Below are 22,539 nucleotides of genomic sequence, written 5' to 3'. Positions count from 1 at the left end.
AATTGTATTGGGGTATTCTATCAGAGTGGATATATTTGTACACGTAATGCTGGCTGGGCAAACGTGGGGAGAGCGGACTAGCAAACAACATCAACCTAACAAAGCTGACTTCTGTAACTATTGGTGCAGGGCATCAGCCATGGAAGGAAAGGAGAATGGTTGATTGGTTTGCTCAGAAATTACCCCGGACATGAGATTTCTTCTCATATCACTGAGAGCCCAAAGTGACAATGGCCTCTGTAAAGAAAAAGTTACCGTAGTTTTATACTTGCTCGCTCACGCATTGAAACAGAGAGTTCAGTTCTCTGGTGCAAGGGTTTGAAGGTGCACATACCGACTTGGGAACGAATGCAATGCACGCTTCATGAAGGGATTTACTTGTTCCGTCGGAAGATGACACAATCACTAGAAACAGCAACTGAAAGCTTACGAACGCTGTCCATTATGCTGTAGAATGCATACAAACTAAATGCTGGGCTATATTAGCCTAAATATAATAGTATAGTCCACAAATATACGGTAATAATGTTCTGCGGCCCGCAGCGCTTTTTGCTGTTAAAATGCGGCCCGTTACGCAAGGAAAGTTGAGAACCCCTGCTTTATTGTGTTTTGTCAGTGGGACCAATTCACCCTATCAATTAATACAATGTCATCGACTGTTGAGTAGGTGTGATTCATTTTCAGGTTAGTGTTTCTGCGTCTGACTTTTGCCGGTAAAGATCATGCTTCGATTCAACGGTCGATAATATAGGAAGCCTCGGGAACTCGTATCCTATTGAGCAGTAACTAACTACGTAACTCTCATTTCATTACTGAGAACGCCCGACAGTAGCCTACAACAACACTCACTCTTCAATCATAGCAACAATAAACTGAATGCACCCTGACTGGTACCTTCTAAGCGTGCAAGTCAGAGCGGTACGAATATATACGAATGCTAATACTACGAAAGGTAACGTGCAAGGAATAAACGTAATAGATTTGCGAGTCGCAATCACTTGAATATAGTTTGTAGGTGTATTTATCTGGCAGCAGCAGCCTGGTTATTATCTTGAGGTTAATCGTAACTGCGAAATTTGATATTCGTTGAATATACCCTAGTCCTAGTTGATCACCGTATACTGTACAGGATATATATATAAGTACAGTTTGTGCATAAAAGCAACGCATTGAGTCATCCAAACTAGTACATACAACATTATAATCAGGAAGCTACTAAAACCTGGTACATAGATCATGTCGGTAATGTATTTGTGTATTACTTTGGTCCTGGCAGTCGGTTCAGCGATGTCGATGGGATAAGATCAAGCGAATATATTGCTCAACGCCAGCATTTAGTGGTTATCATTCTGTAGATCTGACAACTGCAATCGCGTGATGACTTGTGATTAGTGGGACAACCTGAAACTGCACTGCACATTTTGGGTTGGGAAGGTCAGATCTCGGTACTAAAGTCAAGCAGCGTTTATATAGCCAATTACAATATTAATTATAAATCCTATCATGTATTTTAGGATTTAAAGGATACTGCAGAAATAATGGAATATGTAGGATGGATCTAATCCAGGGTTGTAACCAAGTCACAAGGTTCCGAGTCACAAGTCAATCTCACTTTTATAGTTTTGACTCGAGTCAAGTCGAGTCATTTTAAATTCATCACCGAGTCAAGACCGAGTCCAAGTCAGCGATCAGAGCAGGGGCGGGCAACTTCTGTGGCTAAAAATGTTTGCTCGCCAAGGCATATGAAAATCCGAACAGAACAAGTATTTTCCAGGCCATCTTTCTAAGGTTAGCAAACTTTGAATCCTCAGTGACGAATAAAATTTGCCAATGCTCTCAGATTGGCAATTTCTCGTTCAAGGTTGAATATGTCTGCGGGCCGCTCAAATCCCATATGTTACTCGTTCCTTGATCAGAGGGTCGAGTCCGAGTCATGGTTTTATGACCCGAGTCCGAGTCCAGGTCATTGTGTTGACTGCTCAGTTTCCTGTTAAAGTCTTGTTAAACCCACTTTTATAACTCTGATTGGTAATATCGGATGGTTCGCATTTATAATATTCTAATTCTCGCACTTTTAGCAGTTTCTGATTGCATTTTCAAGTACCAGTACCAATAGACGAAATCCCATTAGTGCGTTTACGCTACTATTCTTCGAAATTACAATGAAATGTCACTCTTGGCCGTCTGAGTATTGAGTCATGCGCAATGACTCGAGTCCAAGTCGAACCAATACACAGATTGACTCGAGTCAACCCTTGTCATCAGAAAATCGTGACTCGAGTCGCACTAGAGTGGAGTCATGACTCGAGTCACTACAACCCTGATTTAATCTCACAATTACTGCAAGTTTGCTATCGGCCGTGTCAGACAAAAGACCTGATTAGTAACACTGGTACTAATGGCTTCTCCGCTTCGCGCTCAGCATTATCGGGATGGCATGGAGCGGCGGTGCAAGACTTGGAAAGCCTTGCAAGTAGGGTTGCATTTAAAACAAACGGCGTTTTAAAACACTTTCATTAAAACATGTTTTAAACAGTGGTTTAAACAAAGGCCTTTAAAACAAAATTGTATTTTTTTTAAGTTGTAAAATTATGTCATAATTGTGTAAATACTTTCCAAAATCATGTGTGAGGAACGGACGATTACCACCGATAAACCCGACGTATACGATATGGGATGGTTGGAACCCTCAAAATAGTCGGTTCAACAGCTATAGTACGTAGATATATTCCGCCAAGGGAGCTATATATTTACCATATATTTTCAATAGTCAATGTTAATCCAATATGACGCAACAACTGAATATTCGTGACTTACAAAAACAAGAAAAACGATAAAAAACATGTTTTAAATAAGGGCCTAGTTTTAGACATGCTTGTTGTAAATTGATTTTTGTTTTAGATGCAACCGACTTGCAAGGCTTTATCTGTACCTTCCTTGCCCAGCAGCATATATACATCATGCACTCATGGTATGCATATGCACAGATCGTGTGTATGTATATCATGAGTAAGTGTACATGCCGCAAAAGCATCAAGGACAAAAATTCACTATTCGTCCCATTATAAATGCGACAGAATTTGCAATTATACCTGGACTGCAATAGTGATATTGAGTATGAAACACTCAGCAGTTGTGGTGGCATTGATTGTCGCATTGCTTTATATCACGTCTGTGTCTTCATGGAGCAGAAGAAGACGGCGTTCAGGAACCAGGTTTAGGAGACAGATTCCCTGGTCGCTACCAAGGTATTTCTCTAGCAGTTACGAGATAGCGTATTTCTATGATTCACAGCTGCAGCCCAAATGGGTTGCGGGCAGACTTGGACAACTAGATAATTCTAGTTGTCCAATTTCACTAAATTAGTGCGAAATGCCAGTAATCTAATTCTAATATAATTTGTGAAATGTTTCCATGCTCTAATTCTAATTCTAATCTAATTTGCGAAATGTTTTTATGCTCTAATTCTAATTCTAATCTAATTTGTGAAATGACCCTATGCTCTAATTTTAGTTCTAATCTAATTTATTGTTTTCCTGAAAATGCCTCTGTGTCCGAGGCATTCTGCAGCGAGTTAACAAAAATACCCCCTCGCGTAGGGACATCCAGCGACAAGCTGCCATCGCCTTACTTAGACCGTGCTCGTGCAGTCATAGAAGTTATTGTGATGAATAACAGCCTGCTAACATAGTAGCTTTGAGTCTGAGAACAACATTCTAATTTTTAAAACTTACGATATTGGGGCTAGCCTGGCCAGACATGTTACTGACTGAAAGACTATCTCATTCATAAAGATTGATCTTGTGGGGACGTCCTATACCGTTTTCTAATCGCCTCTGCCTTGGCAGTGTCTGGGCCAGCCATTGCACGTCAGGGCAATATGCTTAGTAATACAACTGACTCCCTCCCACCGATGGAATGCTGTTGCCATCGCAGAAGCCGTTTCAGCTAGTGTGGAACAGTGTTGTTGGGCCCAGTCGAATAGCTTATTTTGAAACAACGACAATAATTTAAAACTGAAATCAATTTTAGCATTTCAAAATGCTTTATTTCGCGTTTTTCCAAAGTATCAAATCAGATCGCCGGCCGCGATCGCGGTGACCCCTGGTATAGTAAAAAACGAGCCAAGCTTGGTGTACACTGTACAGTGTACATGTACACTGTACAGACGTTAACCATTTTTATGGTTATGGGAATGTACGGTGGTTTGATATGAACTGGTTTTTGCTGTATTCATTTCCCATTCACAATTTAATTCAATTTCCAAGTTTTTGCAAATTTAGTAATTCTAATTCTAATCTTATTTGAAAATAAAATGTTTAAGTCTAATTCTAATTCCTATCTACTTTGGAAAAGCTGTGTAGCTCTAATTCGAATTCTAATCTAATTTGGAAAAAGCTGTGAAGCTCTAATTCGAATTCTAATCTAATTTGGAAAAAACTGTGTAACTCCAGTTCTGATTATAATCTAATTCAGAAAAACTGAAAATTTTCTAGTTGTCCAAGTCTGGTTGCGGGTTCGAGTCCGTCTGAGTTCGACGCCAGAATTCCTATCTAAGTGCCGACGGTTTATGTAGGCTCCTCCTCGCCCTTTGATCCACGTAAGCGATGTTTCAAATGACTAGAAGTCGGCATATACGGAATCAAAATGAAGAATATCGGCGTGGTGTAAATGATCGTTGTCGTCGAAAATCACCGTGAACACCACAACAATAACCATGGCAGACCTAATTACTGGTGGTTATAAAGCAACAGGAAGCGAATGTTGGTGTTATTCATACACACACGCAGCATAGTGGGTGTTCTCGTTTACAAAAGAATACGCAACATTTACAGTGGTACACATGGGACCGTGAAGCTGCAGAAAATGTTGCTAATGTATTTCACATCTTAGAGATGACACAAAAAGAATGTTTTTTTTGTAAGCCCGATCGTCAAAATTCACAAGGTTCGCATACTAAACTCGGATATTCGATTCCAAATTACCTTATAAGATTAATTTAAAGATTGCAATCATTGATATTTGCCAGATCGATTTCATGATTTACCTTGTAAACACAATTTACGTGTATAGCCATTTGCGTGCAGGACATGGACATCTAGATATCTCTGATCTGTCTAGTATGGGTGCTACCTCTCGACCAATGCGGATTTACGCCTGGTGAATGCTCGCATTTGCCGCAAACGATTCAAGTCCGTTTATGCTGGACTCTTCTTTGGGTTCCAGCCACTGAGTGATTTAATGCCCTATGTCTTTACCGCGAACAACTGGGGAAATAATTTTTCCACTTTTTCAGGCCATGCTATGGAGACATGGAAATGATATCTTCAGACGAGATAAAGGTAAAGTAAAGCATTCTTGCATAATGCGTATGCCATAACCGTCGGCTACTGCATATGTACTCGGCGGTCGTAGTCATTCCTATCGTCATTAGACCAGTGGTTCTGATCTGCTGATCTGCAAGCCTTCAGGAACCCCTAACTTTCCCCTCGTCACTTAAACTAAAATCCACCTCATTACACTTACAACTGCACATATAATACATTACTGTAAATTGTTGGTGCACAAAATGGACTATGCAATAACAGAATGCTAAAAGAAGAAAACCACGAAAATATGATTTTCGCACACAGTGAAAACGTTACGACTATTTATTGCAAATCAGAGTGACTACTGTTCCATTTCAGAGACCAGTTCAGTGAGTTTAGAAAGCGACATTGTAATAAACCAGTGGTCGGGAACCTATGGCTCGCGAGCCATATATGGCTCTTTGCGAAATTTTCATTTTTGTGCCTAATTTATCAATATTGCAGCAACGAGTTATTAAATCTTCTGCACGAGCAGTATAAATTATTCTTGTGGCAGTATAAAATGTGTTTGAGAGGTTATTACAGTGACGTATTCAAGGTTAGCCCCATTTTCAAAATCCTCAAATTTAAGTTGCTGTCGCGCCGGCGACCAATATCACTCGCAATAAATTCGATGTACCCGGTACGAAATCATGAATTGCAGGAAGCATTCATTGATCAAAGAGACGAGGTGAGATGGCGGCGCCTGTATCACAATGTGGTTTTCAAATATGCATCGTCTTTCTGATCTGCGGCGAGAAATAAACTGCGGTGGAAGTGACATTCGCAATTACAAATTGAAATTACCAACAACGCGATAGCTATCCACGTTCTTGATTGATAACGTAGCTTTGTAGACGCTGTTAAAATGTAGGCGTGTTGCGCAAATGTTTCCGCCGAACACGTGAAAATTAAGAAGCCGAATTGGAATCAGTGACGCGATTATATTCGAATAATATCAGACATTATACATTCAATGATATTTGCGATGAATGTCACAATGTCTTGTCCTCTGTTTCGAACTTTATTTTCTGACAATAAATAGGCAATAAGTTACGTGATTTTGGTAGTAAAAATGTTCAAAATCTAGTAGACAGGTGAGGCACTGCGAGCCATATATAGCTCTTTTGGGTATAAAATATGTCTCTTTTCCAAATATATATTGTTGTACTGAATTGATCAATATTGCAGCAACTTTCTAGAAAATTTTCATCACGGCCAGAATAAGTATTCTCGTGACAATATAGACATGGCTTTGAGAGGTAAATACAACGCCGTCTTCAGGTTTGGGGGCAGGAATCCCCTCTTTTCAAAATAATCAAATTTAAGTTACTGTCTCGCCGGCGACCAATATAACTCCCGAATTCGATGTGCCCGACTCGAAATCTTGGATTGGACAATACGTTGATTGATCAAAGAGAATAGCAGACATGGCGACGCCCATATGACAACGCAGTTTTCAAATACATATTATCTTACTGATCTACGGTGCGAAATGAACTGCCGTGGACGTTACCTTCACAATTATAATACTCAAATTACAAAAAATGTAGTAGCTATCCATGTTTTTGATTGGTAGGCCCAATACGCTCTGTACTACCGGCTATAAGACGTAGGCGTGCGGCGCAGCGTTATGTGTAACTGCCGATTACTTTGAGGATTTAGATCTTCGGAATCTCGGTGACAATTAGACTAGATTAATATCAGTTATAATAAATCATAAGCTATTTACGATGAATTTTGTAATCAATGGTCTGTGTCTGCGTCTGTGCCTTACCTCTCGTTTCGCGCTTTATTTCCGAACAATAAATATGCTAATTGTGTGATTTTGGTAGAAAAATGTCAAAAATCGTGTCATTCATGAACATCGATAGAAGATACCAAAAGTAATTGAAAGTTTCACAATTTTCGTTCACTCATCCTGACGACAGGTGAGGTACTGCCTCACTTGCTTCCCCTAACCCGACGTCACTGATGTATCACAAATTTTAGATTGGTAGGCATATTACTGCTGTAGTGGCCATGTGACTCCACTTACGCATGTGACCATGAGTTCTCGCATTTAAAAGGACAATCACGACGAACCTACGTTCTAGTAACTCATGTTTTGCATGCTTAAATAACGTAACTAGTATGATTAGAACGGGTTTTAACAGAGAAAATGTGGCGCACACGACATTTCCCATGTAGTTAGTTGAAATTAGTGCTACCATGACGTCACGAATTTTCAATTGTGACGTAACAGTCGATCTACAAGTATGGCTCTTTGGGAGTTAAAATGGAAAAATAGGGCCAATATGGCTCTTCGGTCAAAAAAGGTTCCCGACCACTGTAATAAACGGTCGAAACTCAACAGCGTGATACCAGTTGCTTAATTGCAAATGAGCTTATAAATATTGAAGATAGAATTGGCACTCCAGACGGACGGGCTTACGATTTCAAACCCAACTTCAGCTGCATACGCCACTGCAAATGACGTGTCATCATCACAACAATCACAATTCGACTACTGTCTGTAGCCAATGATGGCTGTTTCACCAATAAATCTATATATGTGTATAAGAATCATATGTTGAGTGTGTTTCTCCTCCTGAGACTGGCTCAGTGAACCTCCAGGGTTCCCGGGAGCTCCGGTTATTAGAACCACATATATAGACAGTTCTACGGTAGAGAAGTCCATGATTGTTGAAAGTTGAATTGCTGTTTTAGAATTGCTGAATAGGTATGCTATAGCTTCAGTAGTGAAAACAGCGCATATATGCCTGGAAGTATAGCTTTTAAATATTCATATCTAACATGGCAAGGGAAGTTATTCTGACCGAAAACTGCCTAACTAAATGTGACGACTGACTATATCGATAATCAACTCCAAAACCTCTACCGCAAGTACGCATGATGAATCAATCTGCATAAGGTTCAACCAGTATAGGACTAGCAGACCTACTTCGTTACCATCCAGCGACTTTTTGTGTTTCAGATTCAGATTAGTACGCGCATAATGCAATTCTACGCTTTAACCATTATTGATCGGATGATATATATTTGTGTGATGGATCATGCTCATGCTCATGCTGCATAACATATATATTTCATTCCGTTTTCAGGACGATGTCATTGAACCCGGAACAGAAATACTGTTGGGTGTTGACATGGCCGCGGAATATGCGAATGAAGAGTAGCTCAATTCATTTATTGCATGATACTAATGATATTATACAGCATTTAGTGTAATTCATAGAAGTGCCACAGTTACACCAGAGCCTTAGGGGATGTAGTACGTTGAAAAAATATTACGGAAGACTATGAAGTGTCAATGTCTGGTGACATTGTCGTTATCACTGTCAGTATGTTCCTAAATTCATTCACTTAGCAATGTTTGTGCTCTTCATATTATCAATGTATCAAATTAAACAGCACCGGCAATTCATTAACTGGTTGAGAATATGAACCGAGCCAGCAGCCTGAACGCCATGCTCCTAATAAAATTTATACAGTCACTCTAACACAGTGGTCGGGAACCTATGGCTCGCGAGTAGGGCTGGGCAAAATCGAGTACCTGAGTGATTCGATTCTGAATCACGTAATATGCTTCGAGTAGAGTCGAGTAATCGAGTATCACTCATTATGACGTCACAACAGGATGTACTATGTCGAAGTACAAATATGAACCTTTTATGCCACCACAAAGAACGTAATACCTGTTATCCATCACATTAAAGATGCTTTGGTATTTTTTCGACCACACCGATTTCATTGCACTTCTTAACAATTTTGTTGGATGATAATGACTTCGGAAATGTGTTATTTCCAGTAACGTTCGTAGCTTTGTACTGTGCCTGGTATGCTGAAACACGGCCAATCAAGGTTTCCCGGCTTCCGCAGTGGAAAATAGTATCAAAACTATAATTCTCGTCAGTAAATTAACTTTCAGTAGCGAGGACCGTATAATTTCAGTACTCGAAAAAATCGTCTTTTACTACTCGACTCAAATCATTAAAATTACTACTCGATTCTGATTCGAGTACTCGAATCATTTTGCCCAGTCCTACTCGCGAGCCATATATGGCTCTTTTGGGTATAAGATATGGCTCTTTGCCAAATATTTATTTTTATACTGAAATGATCAATATTGCAGCGACTTGTTGGTAAATTTTCATCACGGCCAGAATAATTATTCTCGTGGCAGTATAAACATGTCTTCGAGAGGTAAAGACAATGCCGTCTTCAGGTTTAGGGGCTCCGACCCCCTCTTTTTAAAATCATCAAATTTAAGTTACTGTCACGCCAGCGGCCAATATCACTCGCGAAGTCTGTGTACCCGACACGAAATCTTGAATTGTGCGATACGTTGATTAATCAAAGAGCATAGCAGACATGGCGACGCCCATATCAAAACGATTTTTCAAATACACATTGTCTTCCTGGTCTACGGCGCGAAATGTACTGCTTTGGATGTGACATTCACAGTTACAAGCTCGAAATACAAACAACGCTTTAGCTATCCACGTTTTGATTGGTAAGTATAGCTCTGTGTGGTATACCGGCGATAAAATGTATACATGTATAGCGTAACGTTATGTTACCGCGGAATACTTTGAGAAATGGGAAGTCGACAAGTGTTTCGATTTTCGGAATCAGTGTGACAGTCACATTCGATTAATATCAAATAATAGAGAGAGAGAGAGAGAGAGTCTTTATTTTCATCGAACCAAAATACATAACAAACGGCAGTGATGGTGGTACAGAAAATATGCGTGCACAGTATTCGGTATTAGATAGGAATGATCGATAAGACCGTGAAGGTCATCTAGTCTGATCACACCAGCATCAAACAGGTACACTTGACTCAGAACAGTCTGGCTGTGAAAAAATGTTTAGTTAGGAAAGGAAAATATAAAAAAAAATTAAACAATGGTAGCAAATGATCAATGAAGCAATGTCTGGGCGAGGTAGGGCAACAGTGTTAGTGTAACGACAAGAGGCGATCAAATAGGGCTTTTTTGAATCTATTATAAGGCAATTCACGGATATGTGATGGTAATGCATTCCAGATGATAGGTCCCGAGTAGTCGATAGATCTCTTAGTTAGGTTGCTATTGGGTTGGGGTAAGTAGACGTTTCCTTTAGACGAAGATCTCGTGTAATGGGAATGGACATGTTTAGCAGGTATGAAAAAGTCATCAAACACAGGAGGGAGACTATTGGAAAAATATTTGTGAACAACTTTTGATACTTCGAAGCGATACAGTTCATCAACTCGCAAAATTCGATGCTTACGGTAGTAAGGCGATAAATTGGTACGTAAAGGTACAGATGAGATCAGCCGTATCGCACGGTTTTGCAGGGTTCGAATTCTGCACAAAAATGTTGTACATGCATTTCCCCACACTACGATTCCATATTGCAGGTGCGAGTGGAAAAGAGAGAAGTAGATGGTTCGTAGTACTGATCTGGAAACCAAAGATTGGAGACGGGTCATTATTCCCACACACCGAGCTAGTTTTGATATTGTGCATTCAATATGCTGCTTCCAAGACAATTTGGAATCAATGGTGACGCCGAGATATTTTGCTGAGTCACACATTGAGATTTGTTTATGATTGATGTTCACAGTGAAATTATGACTGGCATTATTTAAAACGAGCATCTCGGTTTTATCTGCATTCAAACTTAGTTTGTTTGCTTGCAGCCATCTCGACACTTTTGGGAGTTCCCTATTCACAGATGCATGCAAATCATCGACAGTGTTGGAGGTTATGAAGAGGTGAGTATCATCAGCAAATAGCGTTGTGCGGAATAAAGATGCATTAACAATGTCGTTAATATAAATGAGGAAAAAAGTCGGTCCAAGGACTGAGCCTTGTGGCACTCCACAAGTTATATCTCTGCTAGTCGTTCTTAATGTCCCAAGTTTAACAAATTGCTTGCGGTTTGCCAGGTAGCTTTCAAATAGATTCTAAGCTACTTACGATTAATTGCGTTATCAATGGTGAGGCTTGGCCCGTGTGAGAAAATATCAATCAATCAATCAATTCATTGTTATGGTCATTGTGCTGCGTCGTTGAGATTGTTTAGAACAGAGGTCTCAAACACGCGGCCCGCCAGAGCATTTTGTGCGGCCCGCGACGACATTTTAGATTTTTAATAATTTGACAATATATAAGTGTCACATATATCTTTCAGGTTATAAAGTCAAAATTCCCTCTTAAATTGCTCCGAAAGCCTGAAACTATTCATCAAACTTCACTATCACATCTATTGCAAACGCTACCATGCAGGGGAAGATTCACTATTTCACCACATTTCCAATTCATGATGACAAAACATTACCCTTAGACGATTCGTGACTGAAATTTGTGAGTTGGAATTGAACGCGACCTTTTTTAGAACTACTCAGACTCGGCCTAACTCGATGGGAACATCAAAATGACTCGAGTTGAATCGGAGTGCCGTGAATTTGTTAGAACCATGGACACAACAAACTAATCGCGTATCAGGGGAATAGTAATAGATCAGCAGGTCGCAGCTAGGTATTTCGCTAACTAAGCAAGTAGGTATGGCAACCATGGGCAATCTGTTAGCTACATCTTTGGTCGCTAAACCATGTTATTAGGGCCACTTCAAGGTACCGAGTACCGTAGTGGTACGCTCCAACGATGTAATAACAATGGGCCGTTTGGCGTTCCGACATTTCAATCACCAAGACACATTCGTTGATATATTTATATTATATTTATATTTTTTCCGTTCCTGTATTTGAAGATATTTGGCCATGAGATTAATAGCCTACATGTCAGAAGTACACCCGAATCCTGGATTGGAATTACAATGCTCAACTTAAAAATGTTTTGATATCAGATCAGTCTCTATTATCAATCTGTTAAATTCAAAATATTTATAGTAGCTGCAAAATTATAACCCGATAGCTTTTATGATGACATCATACATTTGTCCGCCCGTATGGTGTCTATATCTTATAATTAATATATATCAAGTACAACAACAATTCTATGCAAATAGTTATAAATATGATGATTTTCTTCGTGCCAGGCCTAAATTGATACAAGAGTAAATCACGTTTTCACGATGTGTTTTTACTATCAGTTTGCTGGATCGGCTCACTTTCAATAGGACAATTCATTCCCGCCAAATAAGGCCTACTTGGAAAGACATAGAATACCCTTATGAGTGCTGCGGCCCGCGGCGTCGTCAAAACGGGAAAACTGGCCCTCGAGCACATTTGAGTTTGAGACCTCTGGTTTAGAACAATGCCGATTTTCAGACTTTGAAGGCTATTTCGGGGTGGTTCCATTGCCTTGATGAAAATATGGCGCACACGAAGAATCCCATGTAGTGAGTTCGAATTAGTGCTACCATGACGTCACTAATTTTCAATTGTGACGTAACAGTTGATTGGGTTGTATGGCTCTTTGGGAATTGAGATGGGTAAAATAGGGTCAATATGGCTCTTCGGAAAAAAAGGTTCTCGACCACTGCTCTAACATAACTCGTGGCACGTGATGGTATAGGTGATCTGATCGCTTGTCCGAGTGGATGATGTTGTCGCAAGAACTCTGCGTGGGCCACATACTGCCCAACAGACTGCAGTATCTTCCAAGTACACACAGGACCAACATTTTAGGGATAGATATATCGCCTGAAGCAGGGTTTCTTTAAGTATGGGTCGCGACCCGAACATGGGTCACTAAGGGTATAAATTCGGGTTGCGATCTCAGCAGGGCGTCCTATTAATATGAATGGGATATTTGTCGTATATCTTCTAACGTAAAATTTATTCCATGAATGGTTTGTACATTTCCAGCGTCACTGTCTTGGGTACCATAGCCGATACGCGAGATGCGCAGAAAAGCTGTTACGACAATATGGCTTGATCATGAAGATGTGGCGATCTTTGTCTGATATTGACTTCTTTGAAAAGGTCTAACTCGCGAGGCAAATACTCGGTCAGAGTAAAGCGAGTGGGAGAGCAGTACCGTAACTGCCCTTAATCTTTGACATTGATATGCCCGACCGCCGAAATGATCAGCAGCGAATAGTCCCGCCGTACAAATACGTCCCGCATGGAAAACAATGCCCTCGTTGAAATCGCGTGCGCCAGACATGTTTCATGGAACTGCGTTGTGTACAACTGATTGCCTGACCTCATATATTTCATACATGCCCGTAAAACGTTGCATACTAACATTAAAAATACATTATTTCAACGTGAGAGGCTTGGGTCACGCGATGCCAATAAAATGCAGATTTGGGTCGCGGTCAAGAAACTTTAAGAGCCACTGGCCGGAAGTATTCTTCTTGTGGCTAAGGCGGAAGTTATGCTCCTGGAGCAAAGAATTGTGGATCCTCCTTGAATGCTGCATTGATGATCCTTGTATAGCATAGACTACTTGTTATAAGCCACGTCACGGGCATAGTTGGATTCAAAACCAAACTTTTTAGCAACGTTTTAGCCCGCCAGAAAAAAACCTCAATTGATAAATTGATTATGTCGGCATATCTACCTCCTCGAAGTAAAAATATCTGCCGTCACCCTTTCATCGTTGAAAGTCTTATTTCGCAAAAATCATTAAAAAAGGTATCGTTCCTATGTCGCATAAACTCATAGCCCTGGCCTTCATATATTGGAACGCTACAACGAAGTGGGCCTAATGTGATAAAAGCGCCCTTGTAATTATAAACATAGTCTAACATCGTCTAATTTACGATCTGCGGTTGAGCCTTGCGTACTTATGATACTTAAGCGCATGGCAACCCCATACTGTCCATTGGGACAATAACATATCAAGGCATAGTAATTGGCAACTCAATATGATTCGTGATCCAGGAAATGCTGCTTTGGAGCAGAGAGCCAAATAAACTACACGATCAAGAAAGATTTGTAACGGTGGTAAAGTCTGCGTATATTATTTGGCCAAAGCGGCGATTTCGCAATGGAACCATTTTGGATGCATTTTTAAGGACTGATTAGGTAAATGGCCAAGACGAATGAAAACGGGTCGGTTTCTGAAATGAATCTATTTCTTCTCATGTACCTGTTAAATAACTCCATTGCAAACAATTTAATGGCCCCATTAACCCCAGGCCCCATTAACCCCTGTCTTAAGTTATCATATTACTAATATACTCAATCTCAGACCAAAAACTTTAATAAAAATTATAGTAACAGTTTGCGGTTTAATACGTCTGCATTTAAAGAAGTGTTCTCAACGTTTTTGACCTCGCCGCAACCTTCGAAAAGGAAACGTTGTTAGCAGAGCCCTAGCACTTCTAGTAAAATGAATGCGAGATTTGGGAAGCTGGTTACAAAAAAGGCCCGGTGTATAGGTCTACTTATGTGTCACTCAGGAATCGCAGGTATCATGTCTGGACAGTCTTCGAATCTGTCTAAAACCCAGGTATCATGTGTGAAATGTGTCCGGTGTGTTTTCAACTACGTATAACACTCAGGTACCATGTCTTGTGTGGGTTCAAGTCTGTTTAACACTGAGATAATGTATCTGAAGTGTTACGGGGAGGGTTGTTCAAGGATATTGATATGTAAGTATATGAGGATAACTGAGTTTTAAACAGACTTAAACACACTGTAGACTTGATGCCTGGTTGTATACAAAGAGTTTCATATCATTGTTCAGTCCTTATTCTGATACTGTGATAGAGATGACAAAAAAGGTTACATTTTCAAGCAAAGCCTCAACATCACGGTCTCATTGCTGGCTATGATCTTTTTTCATCACCATCAGAATATGGGGCTGAACAGTGAACAGTAACGTGACATTGGTTGATGACCCGTTTTAAGTCATGAACTTCCGAAATGCTACTTCATAAAATTTTAATATCCTTAATTTTTATTGTATGTCGACGGAAATCATCGTTACCGCATTTTCTCATGGCACTAAAGTAGGGTTACCATATTTAGGAATCGGGAAAGGAGGCACTTTTACCAAATCAGGAAAGTTAGCTGATCAAGACTGAAATCAGCGGGTTTTGCTATTTTTGCTGAAAAATTTGTAGTGTTGACTTAAAAAAAAGGACATCACTTCCGATCGACTCCCGAATCACCCCCGCAAACGTCTGTATTTGCTATCTAGCGTCATTTATGCCCATTTTCAGTCGAATCTGTCCATTATCCTAGCTGTAAAAGCTGTAAAAGCGGACGAATTGCCACAAAGGAGGATATTTACTCGTCCTCGGAGGACATATTCAAAAACCTGAAATGAGAGTACAAATCCTCCTAAAGGAGGACGTGTGGTAATCCTAACTAAAGGGTGCCACGGCACCCCGATAGAGAATCACTGACATAACTAAACAAATCCACGAACTTAATTGTTGAGACGGCTAAAGCAGTACTTTTTTAGGGCCTATTAAGTTCAAACTTGCGCCAGAGAGATTGCGCCAGATCTTGGCATGTTAGTAGGCACAGGTGTTACAGAGATCGTCGAACAGTGTTTGCAATAACAATAAAAAGTATGGGATGATTGGGAGAAATTTGTTGGAAAAACCTATTTAAACCAATTGTTCAGCATATTCCAAGGTTGCAGTAATATTTTGGTAATAAATACAAAGACTCACCGATAAAGGTCTCGTTGAAAGTATAAGCTGCTAACTCGAAATGCGTAAAAACAGAACATGGCATAGGCCTAATTTTATTATAATTATGTTTCACTAGGTGAGATGGCCAGATCTTCGCCAACCGCAGTCCTCGTTGGTATAGTGGTGAGTATTCCCGCCTGTGGCGCGGGAGAGCGGGGTTCGATTACTCGACGGGTATACACATTTTAAGACATTGGTTGATGTTCTTGCAAGCGTCATTTTAATCATATATTTTGCTACCTGAGTGATCAGATGTATTGTAAATGCAGCCCTCCCCGTCACCCGGGAGACCGGGGTTCGTTCCCTGACGTGAAGAGTCATTTTAAGACAAGGGATAAGTATATTACCCAGGTTAGTATATAAAGGTTACGAATCACTGCTTAGCATATACAATATCGCGTTGCAATAAGATGTATTTTGAGAGAGAGAGAGAGAGAGAGAGAAAATCATTATTGATTCGTCCAACCGTGAAGAGAATAACATGGAACATGAAATGAAATAAGAACAAGGTGTAGAACAAGGGTCGAGTCAACTGGTCTGATCACACCCTGCATCCAACCATAGGCGCCGAGTTACGGGGTGGCGGGGTGGCGCAGCCACCCCATACAATTAGAATAAACGCCCGCCGTCTGCGATTTCAAATCATCAGCGCTGTCAATTAGCGAGTCCGTGATAGCGCGTAAATGCCAATTATTTAGCATTAACAGATACGCGCGCGAATATTTGAATACGCAACTTCGTCGGCGACGACGAACTAGTGCTTAAAACGCCCCAATAAGTTGTAATCCGTGATTAGTAATCATGCAGACAATCGAAGCAACCTCGTTTACGACGTCGATTTCGACACGCTGGCGCTGAGAAACACCATCTTCTATCTCGACCAGAGGAGCGAATTCACGTTCTCATCTCTTAATTAAATTGTATTTGCGCCCATATTCGTTTACAAAATAATTCTCGTAGTTCCGTGATAGTCTCTTTAATTGGAGGCTTGGAGCGCGAAATAGGACATTGTGTTTGTGTATGCCTGCGAATTGAAAGTCATTCCGGCGCAAAGTGCGCATAATCATCACTTTAACAAAGCTTTGCCAAGCCAAGTTTTATCGGAAAATGCAACAATGCAGCTCAAACCTCGTTATAATGAGCAAACAATTGTCGCGATGTCAGACTAGGAAGATCCAAGTTGGAACCCCATTGTGCTGTACGCAAGTTGAATAATTGCTGATTAGATGCGCGCTTTCTCGTTTGCTATCATCTGTAGGCTACTAATTCTTGTCTGCTTCATACACTCGTATTCCTTAGGTGTCACTTGTCAGTGTATGATTTGTTATTAATACCGCGCATTGTGCAGTGCACGGCGTTGAATTACGTTGTCAAATATTGATGCAACACGAGCTTCTCGGCGGCGCAAATTCTGAATTTATTCGATTAGTTTTAATGGGAACCTTCTATGTTCCAATAAACTTCAATGCTGGACGGACCCTCTTGAGCTAGCGCAATCATATCGCGGAACGAATTCCAAAGCTTTGGGATACTGTATGTATTTCTATTGATAAGGTCGCGGCATGCGCCCATATTGCTCTTACTGTATAACACGTGGATAATTAAAAGCGCACCATTTTACGATCAAATTCGACTGGCTGACCGGAGCCTACGTAGGCCGTAGGTCCCGGGCTGATATTAACCAGCGCGTTGTCGGCATTAAGACCCCAGGTGCGTAGCCAGGTAGTTTCTCATTTATAACTAGAAATCCCATCCTTTTGAAATGCCAATTCACAAATTCGTATTATCGATGCTGCGTACTGCAAATCAGCGAGAATCATTTGTATGCGAAATTGGTCATCGATATCTCATGTGCTATTGTGCGTGCGACGTGCGTGCACTATCGGCGGTGGTTTGATTTAGCGCGTCCGCATGTAGGCTCGCTACCGTCCGCAGATACACTTTCTCCAAACAGTACCAATTTCTGACTGTAATATTGTTTGTGTTTACGTATCTTTTTGATTAAAACTTATGCCCGCGTCTGAACAAATTGTGCTCGTTGCCATTGCCGAATCTGGGTATTCAGGTATGACTAGCACACTCTGTAATTGTAATTATTGCAGGTTTACGGCATGTCTGCAATTTCGTTATCAGCGCAATCTTGCCGGCCGATTTTACAGTCCAATAAAATTGATCACTACTATGTATTTCGCACAGCGTAGGCCTACTGAGGCTGATTTCAGCAATCTAACGATCCTTATTTGATATACAAATTCGACCTCATCTTTAGAAACGTAGATTCGAAACATTATCGCGATTTGACGACCAATATACGTTCACCTTCTACAAATTAAGGTGCATTATTTACATTGAGGCAGGCCGCAAGCTGCGTTTGAAGTATTTTGTGAACCATTTTTGTGATAAATATTATCGGAGCGAAAAGTTGAACAGTGTTTAATTTTGTGTGCCTGCTAGTTGGAATTTATTCCAGTGCCCTTGATATTAATCCAATTATGCTTTGCGAACGTAAATCGGGACATGCAACAATTCAGTCGAAATCGATGTTTTGAATGGCAACCAATGGCCGCGATGCGAGCTACTCAATACGAAGTAGAAACCCACTGTGTTAGCGGTAAGGGATAATTACTGATTGGCCATGACCACGCGTGTTTGTAATCATAATTCTTGTCTGTCTCTCGTGTTCTAGAATTGTCGCGTCGCGTTACTGCTCAGTCCAGCGACGAATGCCGAGTGCGCGGCAATTAATGACACAATTTCGCAATCGTCGTGATGCGAATCTCGCTAATTGGTCGCGGCCCGCGTAACACTAATAATACGACTTGTGGAATTGAAACTGAATATTAGCGTCATAATGGTCATTTCAAAGGGACGGGGTTTTGTGTTTCAAAAGGAGGGGGTCTCGACACCCCCCTGGCTACGCGCCTGCCGCCACCCAATGCAAAAATAAAAGCCGGCGCCTATGCATCCAACATTTACAGATATTCTTTATAAATTTGGTTGCAGTTGGTTGGGAGTATCAAATTCAGCAGAGCATATAATACCAGACGTATACTCTTGGTAAATATTTCATTGCTGTGTTGCAGAAGTCAGGAATGTTGATTTCATAGTCGACTTGTAACTGTTGTGGGGGTTACGTCGTGTGCTGTGGTGTACACTGAAGTCCCACCATTGACGATTTGAAACAAGTCGGCAGCTATACGGAATTAAAAATATATAGAATATCAGCCGGGTGTAGAAGACCATTTGAGTCGAAAAATAACATGAATACCCCAGAAAAACTTAACGCGATTGAAATGCTAGTACAATAGGGTCACACATCACCCGCCTTCCCCTTTAGATCTGCGAAATCGACATAAACTGGGGCTGGAAGTCAACAATTTGCAACTGTACAAAGCTAAGATTGGTACATGCACACGGGCACACGGGTAAACGATGGAAGAGGTTACATATGCTAATTTGAGAACACTGAATGTGTTGGATTAGATATTATGATGGTTGTTTCAGTTTAAAATCATCTTGCATTGATAGTTACTTAAACTGCCAGATATTCAAGTTCGACGGTTATAGCTTGCGTTTTATTAGCAATCTTGTTACTAATTGTCCGTAAGCCTGTTATAGCTAATGCCTTACTATTAACAGCAACCCTGATCAAAGCATTTCGCCTATCAGTATAAATTTCAGCATCGAACTTCCGAAAATCTTACAACGAGCACATTTCTGGTTAGACATTCTTGGGACAGTACTGCCGATAACCATAAAACCAAACTGTGCAAAATATTAGTATTAAAATACTCACGCTTCTGGTTTTGTGAATGTAGCAAAACATGACTATTTAATCATGGTGATCTAATTTTCGAACGACGAACAAATGCTATGCCTAGACGTACAATATTGTAGGCCTACATAAATAATAGGCGTATACACAACCTTGTGTTTAGCACTTCCTGTGCGGGTCTGATCGACTTCACGTTTAACGGTAAGAAGCTTGGGAACAAAGCTTGCGTGAAACCATGCATTGCATACCACGCGGACGGTTGCACGATATACTAATCATTTCTCATAATGAACTGAAAAGGAGTCGTGATTGGTCCTTTAGGGTTTTTCGTTTCGACATGGAGAGGTAAATGTAACGGTCATGGCTTTGTGAGCAATGGGAATTTTTAGATAATATATATGCTCAGTTCTGATATCTTTTTCTGCAGTAAGTCGTATAGGAATTGAATCAACTCGATTTATATGCAGAAATTACAAATAAATTTTGTTCTTGTCTGCTTGCAGTATCGATGGAGATGTCCTTGGTAATTTCATATCTCAGTACAACTCATTTCTGTTTGGGGAAGAGATTTGGTATCTACCTTTATGAGAGCAAGATTACATATAAGACATGCATGTCAAGATGAGCGGGGAGCTATAAAATCCATTATCGTGAAGGTGACATTGTAGTGAATGCGCTGTAAAATTAATTTTATTTTTAATAATTATAAAATTCAATAAAAAAATCGTGTTACTTTGATGTACGTTGATTTGTGTTTCAAGGTTTTAATCGCAACCATACTGTATTCTCTCAATCTGAATATGCAAACCTTGATTGATGGCACATGCGACACTTTAACTTATTGTTTACTTTAAATTGAAGGAAAAGGTGTTATAGGACTAAGTTTATTTGCTCATACATTCCCAGCACATCCGTTACAATCATGAATGCTGGTCAAGTTATCTGTCGACTCTTCGTTGTCTTGGTTGTATTAACTGAGCCTGCGAACGTTTTTTGTGGTGGCTGTAACTCAAGAGTAAGAAGATGGCCAATGTAGGTATCGAACTCTATGTACATAACATATATATATATTCACCATAATAATCAACATTGTAAGTATATGAATATTAGATCCGGTAGTCTGAAATGCATAGGAAACGACGCTTAGACAATGCCACTATAGTTATTGCTAAATATGTAAGCCTAAATTAGGCATATTCATAAGAGCAAAGTTTCGTAGCCTACTGTTTCTTTGATATTCACCCGTTACTTTGGCCGTTAGAGGATTCGTTCTTTTCATTTGAGGCCTGGCTCGCTGGAAAAGTGGTTTGTAAATTATGAACATCACAGCAATATCACCTCCAAGTACATTTATTTATTTATTCAATGCCCAGGAATTTCGCGAGATTGACCAAATTCTCTTGGTGGGGAGATACACAATCCGAAGCTGGATGTCATCAAGAAAGGGATCTTGCCGAGGTCGGAAATATGATGTGTGAAGTGAATCTTTTACCTTGACCAATTGGGGCGAATAGCGGCTTATAATATGAAAGAAAAAATTCTTGGAATATTTATCTTCTGCTGGGTGCAAAAAGTTGGATTTTATTATTCATATTAGTAGTTCTCAACCTTTTTGACCTCGCAGACCAGTAAATCTCGAAAACAAATGTTGTGGACCTGTGAACCTTCAAAAATCGGAATTGACCTCGCACTTCATTGCGACAAATGTATGCCACCATGGCCCACTAGTAGGCCATGATGCAAATCAAATGCAATATTGGAAACTTCATTAAATGTGCCTTTTCTATATCAGAAAGGTATGGGTGGTTTTTGCAATGCGAAGCTCGCGAAGTCCGGTTAAAATGCCACTAAGATGGTTGTGATTGTTCGGTGTATTTTGAAATAAATGCGACTTTTCTGTTTGCTATAGCCTCGATTATGCTACCTAGTATTGCTTAATTGTGTTGACGGAATTTAAAAACGTTTTTTTCAAGTCACCGTATCGTCCACGTATAATTGTCCGAACCGAGTTGTACGATACTTTTCAACAGTTTCATACATACAACATAGCACAGCACAATTGTGTCGTATTCCAGAAGAAGACCATGAGTTCTATCGACGCCATGCAGAAAAATACGTGTTACAGACTTTTAAATAAATACAAAATTTGGTGTTTTATTTCTCTAATTAGTGGACATGGACAAACGTCCAACGCAATTTGGAACAGAGTATTATAAAAACAGCGGAACAGCAAGAAGCTTGCCATGGACCGGCAGTTGAGAACCACTGACTCATAGAATCTGTAACAACTGCGGTAACGTCTTATTTCTTGTCCAACAGGATGATTTATTGAGAGAAAAATCAAAGTCGACTCGCCGTTTCGAATGAACAATGCTTCCAAAGGGTAAGCTACAACCTGTAAAGATAGACAATTGCATACATTTCGTACTACTCCCGTAATAATATTTTCTGTACCTCACAGGTTCATCCAGATGACACCAAGATGCAAAATATACCGGAACTTGTGTTTATTGCGGTGTTTCTAATGTTTGGATCATAAATTATCAAATTAGAGGAAATCCGGCTTCATATTCTTTGAATATTTTAACTTTGATAGGTACTAGGTATATTTCACCAGAAAAATGTTGACAGGATAAGTTGCACAATGCACATTCACATCTCTTTGATCACGTAAATCATGGTATATGTCCGAAATTAAAAATGTTTTTATTCGTGTGCTAATTTAGCGAAGATTTGCAAAATATGCCTGTCATAAATTAACGATAAATGATGCGATTGCGATCTAAAATTATTCGTAACTGTGAG

At 40.1% G+C, this 22,539-nt stretch overlaps 3 long non-coding RNA genes across 6 annotated transcripts in view; all 3 read left to right on the top strand.

Moving 5' to 3' along the window:
* Nucleotides 1-22,539, top strand: part of LOC145451819 (uncharacterized) — a 75,678-nt gene that overhangs the window by 3,236 nt on the left and 49,903 nt on the right. The gene's annotated exons all lie outside the window — the stretch shown is intronic.
* LOC145451822 (uncharacterized) lies at nt 1,722-9,777 on the top strand. The gene is made up of 3 exons (XR_013919059.1): nt 1,722-3,248; nt 5,297-5,342; nt 8,453-9,777. It is a non-coding gene; the product is annotated as an uncharacterized LOC145451822 (long non-coding RNA).
* Nucleotides 20,082-22,292, top strand: LOC145451820 (uncharacterized). Of its 2 annotated transcripts, none has more exons than XR_013919056.1 (4): nt 20,082-20,766; nt 21,108-21,213; nt 22,054-22,117; nt 22,196-22,292. It is a non-coding gene; the product is annotated as an uncharacterized LOC145451820 (long non-coding RNA). The 2 variants fall into 2 exon arrangements; XR_013919057.1 differs by having other exon boundaries at nt 20,506-20,766; nt 21,108-21,192.

Source organism: Botryllus schlosseri, chromosome 12 (assembly GCF_051294905.1).
Source record: "Botryllus schlosseri isolate E-star chromosome 12, Bs_hap1, whole genome shotgun sequence".
In the NCBI taxonomy this organism is placed as follows: domain Eukaryota; kingdom Metazoa; phylum Chordata; class Ascidiacea; order Stolidobranchia; family Styelidae; genus Botryllus; species Botryllus schlosseri.
Note: the sequence above shows the minus strand (reverse complement) of the source record. Positions and strands in the feature narration are given on the sequence as shown.